General features: G+C 39.3%; 1 long non-coding RNA gene across 1 annotated transcript; it reads left to right on the top strand.

Annotated features, from left to right (window-relative positions):
- Positions 1-6,155: 6,155 nt before the first annotated feature.
- Positions 6,156-8,704, top strand: LOC113157631. Its single transcript, XR_003298508.1, has 3 exons — positions 6,156-6,276; positions 8,278-8,411; positions 8,675-8,704. It is a non-coding gene; the product is annotated as an uncharacterized LOC113157631 (long non-coding RNA).
- The last annotated feature ends 1,530 nt before the right edge of the window (positions 8,705-10,234 follow it).

Raw genomic sequence — 10,234 nt, forward strand, 5'->3', positions numbered from 1 at the left:
CGCTGATTGGCAAGAGCAGAGGGAGAGAACTGGCTGGTGGGCGGAGAACAGAGGGAGAGTGAGGTGGAGCAGTGAGGGAAATCCTCAGCTTGGCCTGATGCCGGGCCGAAACCATGACACAATAGTCAAAGTAGAGATGAACACAGCTTATCAAATATTCACATTTGGAAATTTGTCATTAGTCCTTAAAGGTTATTAAAGTTAAAGTTTGATCTTTTCTGTCTCACTGTGAGAAACATTATTGACTTTATCACCTGCTTTAACCACGGACACTTTAAGGCAATCAAGGTGATAAAATGTCAAACGTAAAAAATGAACTTCACAAATGAGAGGAGGCAGAATTAATGTTAGTGTAAATTCTTGTTTTTGGTTTAACACTGAAACTCTGTCCACATTTGAAGTTTGGAAAAACCAGGACCACACTGGATCACACAGTAAGTTACTTGATGAAGTTGGTCAAGTTAACTGTCAAGTCAATATATTATGCTAATGCGTGTATTTGCAAGTATAGTAAGATAAACGTGAGTGTACATTGTGTAGATTCCACTAATTTCTATTCCTGAAGCCAAGTTGAAGAGAGAAGCTGCTGTCAGACGTTCTCTGTTTGTTACTGAGCCTTCACTGATTTCTCCGGACTCATTCCTATTCATCCTCGTCACTCGTCTCCATCTTGAACATCTTTCCCTTCGTTCTCTCTGATTCTTCTCTCTTTATAACACACCCCTCTTCACGTCTCTTCCTCACTCTCTGTTGCTCTGAATCTTTGACTCTAACTACTTAAAGTCTTTCACCTTCTTTACCTCTGCTCTCTGTTACCTCACTGTTCCACTTGGTTCTCTCTCATTCACACGTTTTCTGTTTTGCTGCTGCTAACCTTCATTCCTCGTCTTTCCAGATCACACCTCCACCTCTGTAGATTTTCCTCCACCTGCTCTGACCACAGATCACACGTCATCTGTGAACATCATCGTCCATGTAGTTTCCTGTCTGACCTCATCTGTCAGTCTGTCCATCACCAGACTGAGGAAGAGGCTCAGAGCTGATCCTTGATACAGACCCACCTCCACCTTGAACTCCTCCTACAGCTCATCTCACCACTGTCTTACAGCTCTCATACATGTCCTGCACTAGTATAACATACTTCTCTGTCCTTGTCCACACCCTGTCCTACTCTTTCTCTAGATCCATGAAGACACAGTGCAGCTCTGTTTGTCCATCTCTATACTTCATCAGCATCTTTTAAAGTAAATACTACATCTGTTGTACTCTTTCTATACATTAAACCACACTGCTGCTCACAAATGTTCACCTCTGACCTTAGCCTAGCTTCTACTCCCCCCACAACTATAAATAGTATTGTTTGTCTATAAAATTGTTCTAAGTACACCTGTGTTTAACACTTAATCCTTATTTACATTAAAGAAAAGAAAAAAGAAATAAATATAGATCAACTTACAACAAAGAATTAACATTTATTAACATTGTTTTTTAGTCTGTAAGAGAAAAAATTAAAGTGCAACCATTCGCCTGAAATAATAAAGAAATTAAATCTTTACTTAAACTAGAAACATTTTTTGACCGACTTGAAACATTTGATACTGAAAAATAAAATTAAATAAACTCAATAAATAATAATAAATTCAAACTGATCAGCAACATTAACTCAGGAGCACAATATATTAAACACTTTAACCTACAAAACAAAAACAATAAAACAATCTGTGCTGATTATTTTCTTTTATCAAAATAAGGAAGTCAGGATTAAAGCTACAATCAGCACGTTTTGCAGTTCACAGCTTTTTAAAGAGGGTTTAAAACAGGATCCATCAACTCTCAGCTCCTGTTCAGTGTTTATCTGGGATCAGTTCTTGGTCTTCAGAGCAGCAACAGCAGAGAATCCAGTCTCACAAAGAGAAGTTAGGTACAAAAGGAAGAAGAGTCCTCACATCTTCTGTCCTAACAGTGGATCCTGCTTCTCTACACTACTCTGCTTCTCTCTTCATAACCTTCTTCATATTTCCTCCTCTTAGTTTTCAGGTGACTTTCGTTTGTCTCTTTATCTCCGTCTCTGTCGTCTTTCTTTTCACACCTGTTAAATATTTTTTCATGTGTCTCTTGATGGTTTGTTCACTAAACTTCAAACCTCCCGCTCCAAACTCGGTGCAATAACAACATAGAGTTAATTCTCTCTGCTCATACTCTGACAATGAGAGCGCAACTTGCTGCTTGTGCAATTACACTTTATTCTAGTACGGCAAAGAAACATATGTTTCCTGGAGTCACATCGCTGAGCTGATATACAAGCGCGGAGTCACCACCCGGAGTTTTGTCTGCTGCAGTAGCGGAAACAGTGTGGATACTGTAATTTAGTGAAGTGTCACAGTTTATATCAGGAGAAACGTGTTATTTATAATTCAGAGAAGTATTGAAGGGTAGAAGACGGAGAAGTAGTCTGGGTAGTGCTGTGTGGAGGTATCAGTCTGTACAGGTCCAGGAACTGTTTCTCATTCCTACTAAGTTCAGAGTTCAATGAGTTTGAGTCAGGAGATGAGAGATTTAATAGTTTGGAGCTTAGTGAAGGAGAAAAAGATACAGGAGTGATGAGAAAAGGAGACAGAGAGGAGGAGTGTAACTAAAAGGAAAAAGAAAGATGGTTGTAGTAGTGAAAGAAGAGGACAGGAGGAAAGCTGAGTGTTGTAGTGAGGTTTGATGGAGAGGAGGGTTAAATAAAGTGGATCCTATGAAATAAACTAAATTATAAGAGCACAAGTAGGAGAAGTGAAGTTTGTAAAGGTGATGGGAATTTGTTGACTGGGTTTAACACAGAGGTTCAGGTGGAAAAGGCAAAGAAGTTGGACTGTGTAGGGTTGGTTAAGTGTGTGATAAATGTTGGTAGAAAGGGTTTAATTAGTGGAGTCTCCCTCAGTGTTAGCATGAAAGATTTATTTGGCAATGTTAGAGTGAGGAACAGTTAATCTACTGATTAACACAACGTGAACTACAACTATTATTTATAGAGCTTTTACTTCCTCTTTCACATGGTGCCAAATGCATTGAAGCTAAGTGGTGAATATAATAACTGCTGCCTTTTAAGACAGGTCACCTGAATATTTTAACATTTAGCACTCATTTATTCTGTCAATAAAGGCTCTGTTGTCAATATGCACACAATAACTTCACTTTCCAGACATCAATTGTGTCTTTTTTTTCCCCTTTTTATTAAATCAGGTCTTCAGTGTGTCAGTGACTGAGACTGTTTCACGGAAGTGTTTTTTATTAAACTCTACAAACCTTTCTAAGACTAAACCAAACACAGTGTCACTAAAATCTGGGATGTAAAGATGTTGAAGTGGTCTCACAAAGTCCAGAACAAACCCACAAACCGGACTCAGCTGCACCGGTTCTGTCAGGAGGACTGAACCAAAACTCCTGCAGAGTGTGAAGCTTGTGGAGGCTACAACAAGTGTTCAAGTTCCACAGGTTCAAGTCCAACATGTCAACTTTGAACCACTGAGAATGTGATGAAATAAAAAAAGATTAAATTAAAAATTCTCTCTACTATAATTCTTCACATCATTAAAATAAAGTTGGAGGAACTGAACCAACAGAGGAAACAAATATACAAAGGAAATGTTCAGAATCAGGAGAAACAGAGTGGATGAATTTACTCAAGGTGGATGTTAAACTTTGAGCTACTTTCTTCCACTTGATGATTTCATTTCACTGTTTGTTTGTTCAGGATCCTGAAGATCATCTTCTCCCTGTGAGAGGAGACAGAGGTGAAGAGTCACAAACATCAGGTCTAAGTTACAGGTTGTAGAGAATCAGCGCCCCCTGCTGGAAAACAGAAGTTAAAAGTGTAGTTCTGAAATAAGAAGTTTGTAGTTTATAAAAACTTTTTACACAGTACTTATACTGTGTACACAGTTGTCACACTTTTTATTTTTATTCAGATCCCTCAGAAACTGTGACTTTAACATTTTAACCTTCACTTTATTAAAGTTTCAGCTAAGAATGAAGTGACTTTACTTTATTAAACTTATTCTGTTCACAACATGTTGACACTTTTTCCTCCTCTGCTCAGTGAATGTTCTTCCTGCTTCAATCCTCTCTTTCTCTGTGGTATCACTGAGTAGGGAACTTGTCAGGGTTTTTCTTTTTCAGGTCTTCTTCCTGGGTCCAGTCTTTGGAAATGTCCTCAACTCCACTGGAGCAGTTACTCTGAGTCCAGAGTCAGTGGAAAGGTCTGATGAATGAAGGACAGTAGTAGCAGCCTGTGATTGGGGCATTTTAGGAGCCCTGTTCTGTGTCATTTAGATCAATTCATCTGCACATGTTGAGGTATTCAGATCAGCAGCTGGACTGGGGTCAGGATTTGGACGCTCAGTCACAAAGTCACCTCCCTGTTGAGGGATGTTTTCCACTCACCCTGAAGCCTGAATGTTGACCATGTTTACAGACAGAGGGAAGCTGCAGCTACAATTATTGAACATCCAGGAAGAAGAGACAGTGTTGATGTGTCTCTTCAATGGACCAAAGACAGATACATCCAGGGGCTGCAGGCGGTGAGAGCAGTGAGGGGGGAATGATAGCATCACAATCCTGTTCTCTTTAACATAGTTAAACCCATCAACAGACAGGAGGGAGCTGTGATTGTCCAGGAGCAGGAGACATGGTCTTTATTTGCTGCACTTTGTGTGGACTACAAAAAGTTTCAGTCCACAACCTGCTCCTCCTTCATCCACCACTTGGATTTTTCTTCCAACACTTCCTGTTGGAGCAGAAATTAGAAAATGGCCCAAAAAGTTGACTCACAGGAAAATGAAGAAGGGAGGTCCTGTTCCCAGTGGACAGCACAGGAGACAGAGACCAGGGGTCTTCTCTCAGCAGATGTCAGAGATCCTCTCCTGGCTGCCACTGTGTTTGCTTTATGGACAGTGATAACACCAGTTTCATCCATACTCCAGATGGACCTTAGGCAAGACCTCTTTACGCTCACCCTGCCTACCCTTGTACCCTACTTGTAAGTCGCCTTGGATAAAAGCGACTCCTAAATGACTAAATGTAAATGTAAAGAACTGGTCCACATTATGCTTATTAAAAGCTGTGGCATGTTAAAGGCTATTGGCCTGATTGAAAGTGAAGGAAACTTAACACACACACACACACACACACACACACACACACACACACACACACACACACACACACACACACACACACACACACACACACACACACACACACACTATTTCTTCTCCCTCAAACTCAATTATGACCGATTCAGTTTCTCTTCTCTCAATTACTCTTGTGATCCTCTGTTCACCTTTAACCTCTCTGTTACAGATCTTTCATCCTAACACTGAGGGAGACTCCACTAATTAAACCCTTTCTACCAACATTTATCACACTTAACCAACCCTACACAGTCCAACTTCTTTGCCTTTTCCACCTGAACCTCTGTGTTAAACCCAGTCAACAAATTTCCAGCACCTTTACAAACTTCACTTCTCCTACTTGTGCTCTTATAATTTAGTTAATTTCATAGGATCCTCTTTCTTTAACCCTCCTCTCCATCAAACCTCACTACAACACTCAGCAGCTTTCCTCCTGTCCTCTTCTTTCACTACTACAACCCTCTTTCTTTTTCCTTTTAGTTTCACTCCTCCTCTCTGTCTCCTTTTCTCATCACTCCTGTATCTTTCTCCTTCACTAAGCTCCAAACTATTAAATCTCTCATCTCCTGACTCAAACTCATTGAACTCTGAACTTAGTAGGAATGAGAAACAGTTCCTGGACCTGTACAGACTGATACCTCCACACAACACTACCCAGACTACTTCTCCGTCTTCTACCCTTCAATACTTCTCTGAATTATAAATAACACGTTTCTCCTGATATAAACTGTGACACTTCACAGAGTTACAGGAGCTCCCCGACACCAACGAAATGCAGATCCACTCGAGCACTCTGCCATCCAGTGGACTGAGATATTACTGCAGCACAAAAACCTTAGAACCGCCTCGATATCCTCGTCACGACTTCAACGGTTTGATTGGTCATCTATAGTGGACAAAATGACGTAGAACAGAAACGTCCTATAGCAACCAGGACTGTGAACCTGTTTCTGCTTTATTCTGAGTTTGTCAGAAGAATCTCGACAATTTATAAAAGCTCAAGAAATGAAGAATTCATCGAGCATCAGTTGAGGATATATGAACGATTCTTCGAGGCGGAATAAAACAAATGAAACATGGACCTCTGAATCATCACAAGGTTTGTTATTTAAATGTTATGTTTATCAGTTACTTTGGTCATTTCTTAGCATAAACCTGAAACTCTGTTATAAACAAAATGATGAGAGTAAGAGTGAAGTGAAGAGGATAAAGAGTGGAAGTGTCTAAAAGAGGTGGTGGTAGAGTTTTAAGTTTGTTTAACAAGATCTAGAGAGAGAGAGGATGATTGAGGAATGAAGGAGAAGAGAACAGGAGCGACGAAGCTGCGCGGTCCGTACTAGAATAAAGTGTAATTGCACATGCAGCACAGTAGATGGTAGAGAGTATTAACTCTATGTTGTTATTGCACCGAGTTTGGAGCGGGAGGTTTGAGGTTTAGTGAACAAACCCTCAAGAGACACATGAAAAAAAATTTAACAAGGATGAAAAGAAAGACGACAGAGACGGAGATAAAGAGACAAACGAAAGTCACCTGAAAACTAAGACGAGGAAATATGAAGAAGGTTATGAAGAGAGAAGCAGAGTAGTGTAGGATCCACTGTTAGGACAGAAGATGTGAGGACTCTTCTTCCTTTTGTACCTAACTTCTCTTTGTGAGACTGGATTCTCTGCTGTTGCTGCTCTGAAGACCAAGAACTGATCCCAGATAAACACTGAACAGGAGCTGAGAGTTGATGGATCCTGTTTTAAACCCTCTTTAAAAAGCTGTGAACTGCAAAACGTGCTCATTGTAGCTTTAATCCTGACTTCCTTATGTTGATAAAAGAAAATAATCAGCACAGATTGTTTTATTGTTTTTGTTTTGTAGATTAAAGTGTTTAATATATTGTGGTCCTGAGTTAATGTTGCTGATCAGTTTGAATTTATTATTAATTAATGAGTTTATTCAATTTCTTTTCCAGTATCAAATGGTTCAAGTCGGTCAAATAAAATGTTTATAGTTTAAGTAAAGATTTAATTTCTTTATTACAAATTGTTGCACTTTAAATTTTTTCTCTTACAGACTAAAAAACAATGTTAATAAATGTTAATTCTTTGTTGTAAGTTGATCTATATTTATTTCTTTTTTGTTTTCTTTAATGTAAATAAGGATTAAGTGTTAAACACAGGTGTACTTAGAACAATTTTATAGACAAACGATACTATTTATAGTTGTGGGGGGAGTAGAAGCTAGGCTAAGGTCAGAGGTGAACATTTGTGAGCAGCAGTATGGTTTAATGTATAGAAAGAGTACAACAGATGTAGTATTTACTTTAAAAGATGCTGATGAAGTATAGAGATGGACAAACAGAGCTGCACTGTGTCTTCATGGATCTAGAGAAAGAGTAGGACAGGGTGTGGACAAGGACAGAGAAGTATGTTATACTAGTGCAGGACATGTATGAGAGCTGTAAGACAGTGGTGAGATGAGCTGTAGGAGGAGTTCAAGGTGGAGGTGGGTCTGTATCAAGGATCAGCTCTGAGCCTCTTCCTCAGTCTGGTGATGGACAGACTGACAGATGAGGTCAGACAGGAAACTCCATGGACGATGATGTTCACAGATGACATGTGATCTGTGGTGAGAGCAGGTGGAGGAAAATCTAGAGAGGTGGAGGTGTGATCTGGAAAGACGAGGAATGAAGGTTAGCAGCAGCAAAACAGAAAACATGTGTTGATGAGAGAGAACCAAGTGGAACAGTGAGGTTACAGAGAGCAGAGGTAAAGAAGGTGAAAGACTTTAAGTAGTTAGAGTCAAAGATTCAGAGCAACAGAGAGTGAGGAAGAGACGTGAAGAGGGGTGTGAGAGCTTGGACTTCACTCTTCTACAGGATACAGTAGATTAAAAGCTGATCTGTGGTCACGTGTGGTTTGTGAAGTATCACGTTCATACAAATATCCAGTTTAAACTACAGATGAAGTATGTGATAGAATACTTGGATTGTTTTTGTAGTAACTATACAATAAATACTGTTACTGTACCTTTATTTTGATAGTAGTTCATTTAGATGATGATAGATGATGATGTAAAAACAATGACTGTGATTGTGCTTTTTATTTGCAGAGGACACACTTTGAACTTCCTTATGAAAAACGCCTGCATATTCTTCAACTGCATTGAGAGGCTCTCAGAATAAACTGAAAGTGACACAAGAGACACAAGGGTGAAGATTATACTAACATCACTGAAGACAGAAGGTGTTGTGTGTGTTTTATCTTACAGAACATTTATTGTCATTAGTTACAAATAATTATATGTAATTAAAGTTAATTAATAAGTGAACAAATAACAGTTTTCAGTAGTAAAGTAAGTGAATGTCAGACTCATACTGAGCTGTAGAAAAATCTAAACACTGTCATTATCTGAAATAGTGTTTAAACAGATTTGACAGCTGTTGATTCACTAAAGTTTTTCTCTGGTTCTTCTGTAATTTCTTCTTCACCTCTGTCTCCTCTCACAGGGAGAAGATGATCTTCAGGATCCTGCTGCTCATCAACCTGATCTCATGTGTCTCTGGTTAGTTCACATCTTCACTTTATTCTCCACCAACTCAACAATTATTAATAGTTCAATAATTCAAGTTGTCACTTTGTGTCTGTGTCTCCTCAACAGGAACATTTGTAGTGAATGTGACACAGACCTCCTATCAGGCAGAGGAGAACCACAACATCACACTGGAGTGGACGTTCACTATCAGACCTCACACATCCTCTAACTCAGTGAACATCTTCTGTGTCATGTTTACTGACCACAGTCACTTAGTCCTGTTTCATCTCCATGAAGGTGTTGAGGTCTCAGAGTCTCAGGATCAACAGTTTTCAGGAAGAGTCCAGTTTGACAAAGACGTCCTCAGAGAAGGACGAATCAGAGTCCAACTGTCCAGACTCAGGACTAATGACTCAGGACTGTACCTGTGTGAAGTCAGAACAGATCTAGGTTGGAGCTCTGACAGATGTCGACTCAACGTCACTGGTGAGTTCATTTTTATTGAACTCAACAGCAGCAGCTCAAAAATACTGAGATTTTAAATTTACAGTGATAAAAACACAAAAGAAGCAAAGAACCAAAAACATTCAGATTTTCTGTTAATAAAGAATTTGTGATCAGCACAAATCTAAAATCTTGTGATTGTGATTCAAAACATTTTCCTCAGCTTCTTGTTCAGAGTGAAACTGAAGAAGCTACGAAGCTGTTTATTTCTAGATTTGATTCTCAGCTAAGTGAACTGATCGTTAGATGCAGACACTAATTCTTCTTCAGTGAAACTCAGCAAGAAAATGAGTGAACGCATCATTTAGAAATGTCTTTATTTTGTCAGCTTCTGATTCTCTGTTTAAATCCAGAACTGTTCCATCCAGTACAGTAGTTACTGATGTTGAACTACTGAACATCTGGAACTGTTTGATCGTCCAGATCATCATTTAAAACTACAGATGTTCCAGATGCTCTTTTTACTCTGTTTTATTTCTTTCTATTTGCTCTTATTTGTGGACAGTCTCTCTGTGACCTTTGACCTTTTGGACATTTCCTGTCAGCTGTTAACACAAATGAACAGAGAACAGACATCAAGTCTCAGTGACAGTGATTTCTCTGACAGATGATGATATGATGTGTTCTTTACAGCAGCTGCTGATCAGCACAAACCTCAGAGACCAACTGTGAGTCCACCAGCAGAGGGTCCAGAGAGGATCTACCTCTACACTGGACTGGGACTAGGACTGGGACTAGGACTGGGACTGACAGCAGCTCTACTGACTGTTGTTAATCAAAAGTGTCTGAGGAAGAAAGAAAAGTGAGAAAACCTTCCTAGGCGAGAAATGGAGAGTTTAACAATCAGTCTGGATGACGTTCATTAACAGTTCTCAGGATCAAAGACTGTTAATTAAACATCACAGAAGTCAGTTGTTAAATTAAATATAATTCTTCATGTTTTAAATTCTGTTCCATGCTAATGTCAAAGATGTCTACAGCTCCACTGTCCTCCCCCCTCTGGGAAAGTCAGATCACAACCTGGTCCATC

Source organism: Anabas testudineus, chromosome 18 (genome assembly GCF_900324465.2).
Source record: "Anabas testudineus chromosome 18, fAnaTes1.2, whole genome shotgun sequence".
Lineage (NCBI taxonomy): Eukaryota > Metazoa > Chordata > Actinopteri > Anabantiformes > Anabantidae > Anabas > Anabas testudineus.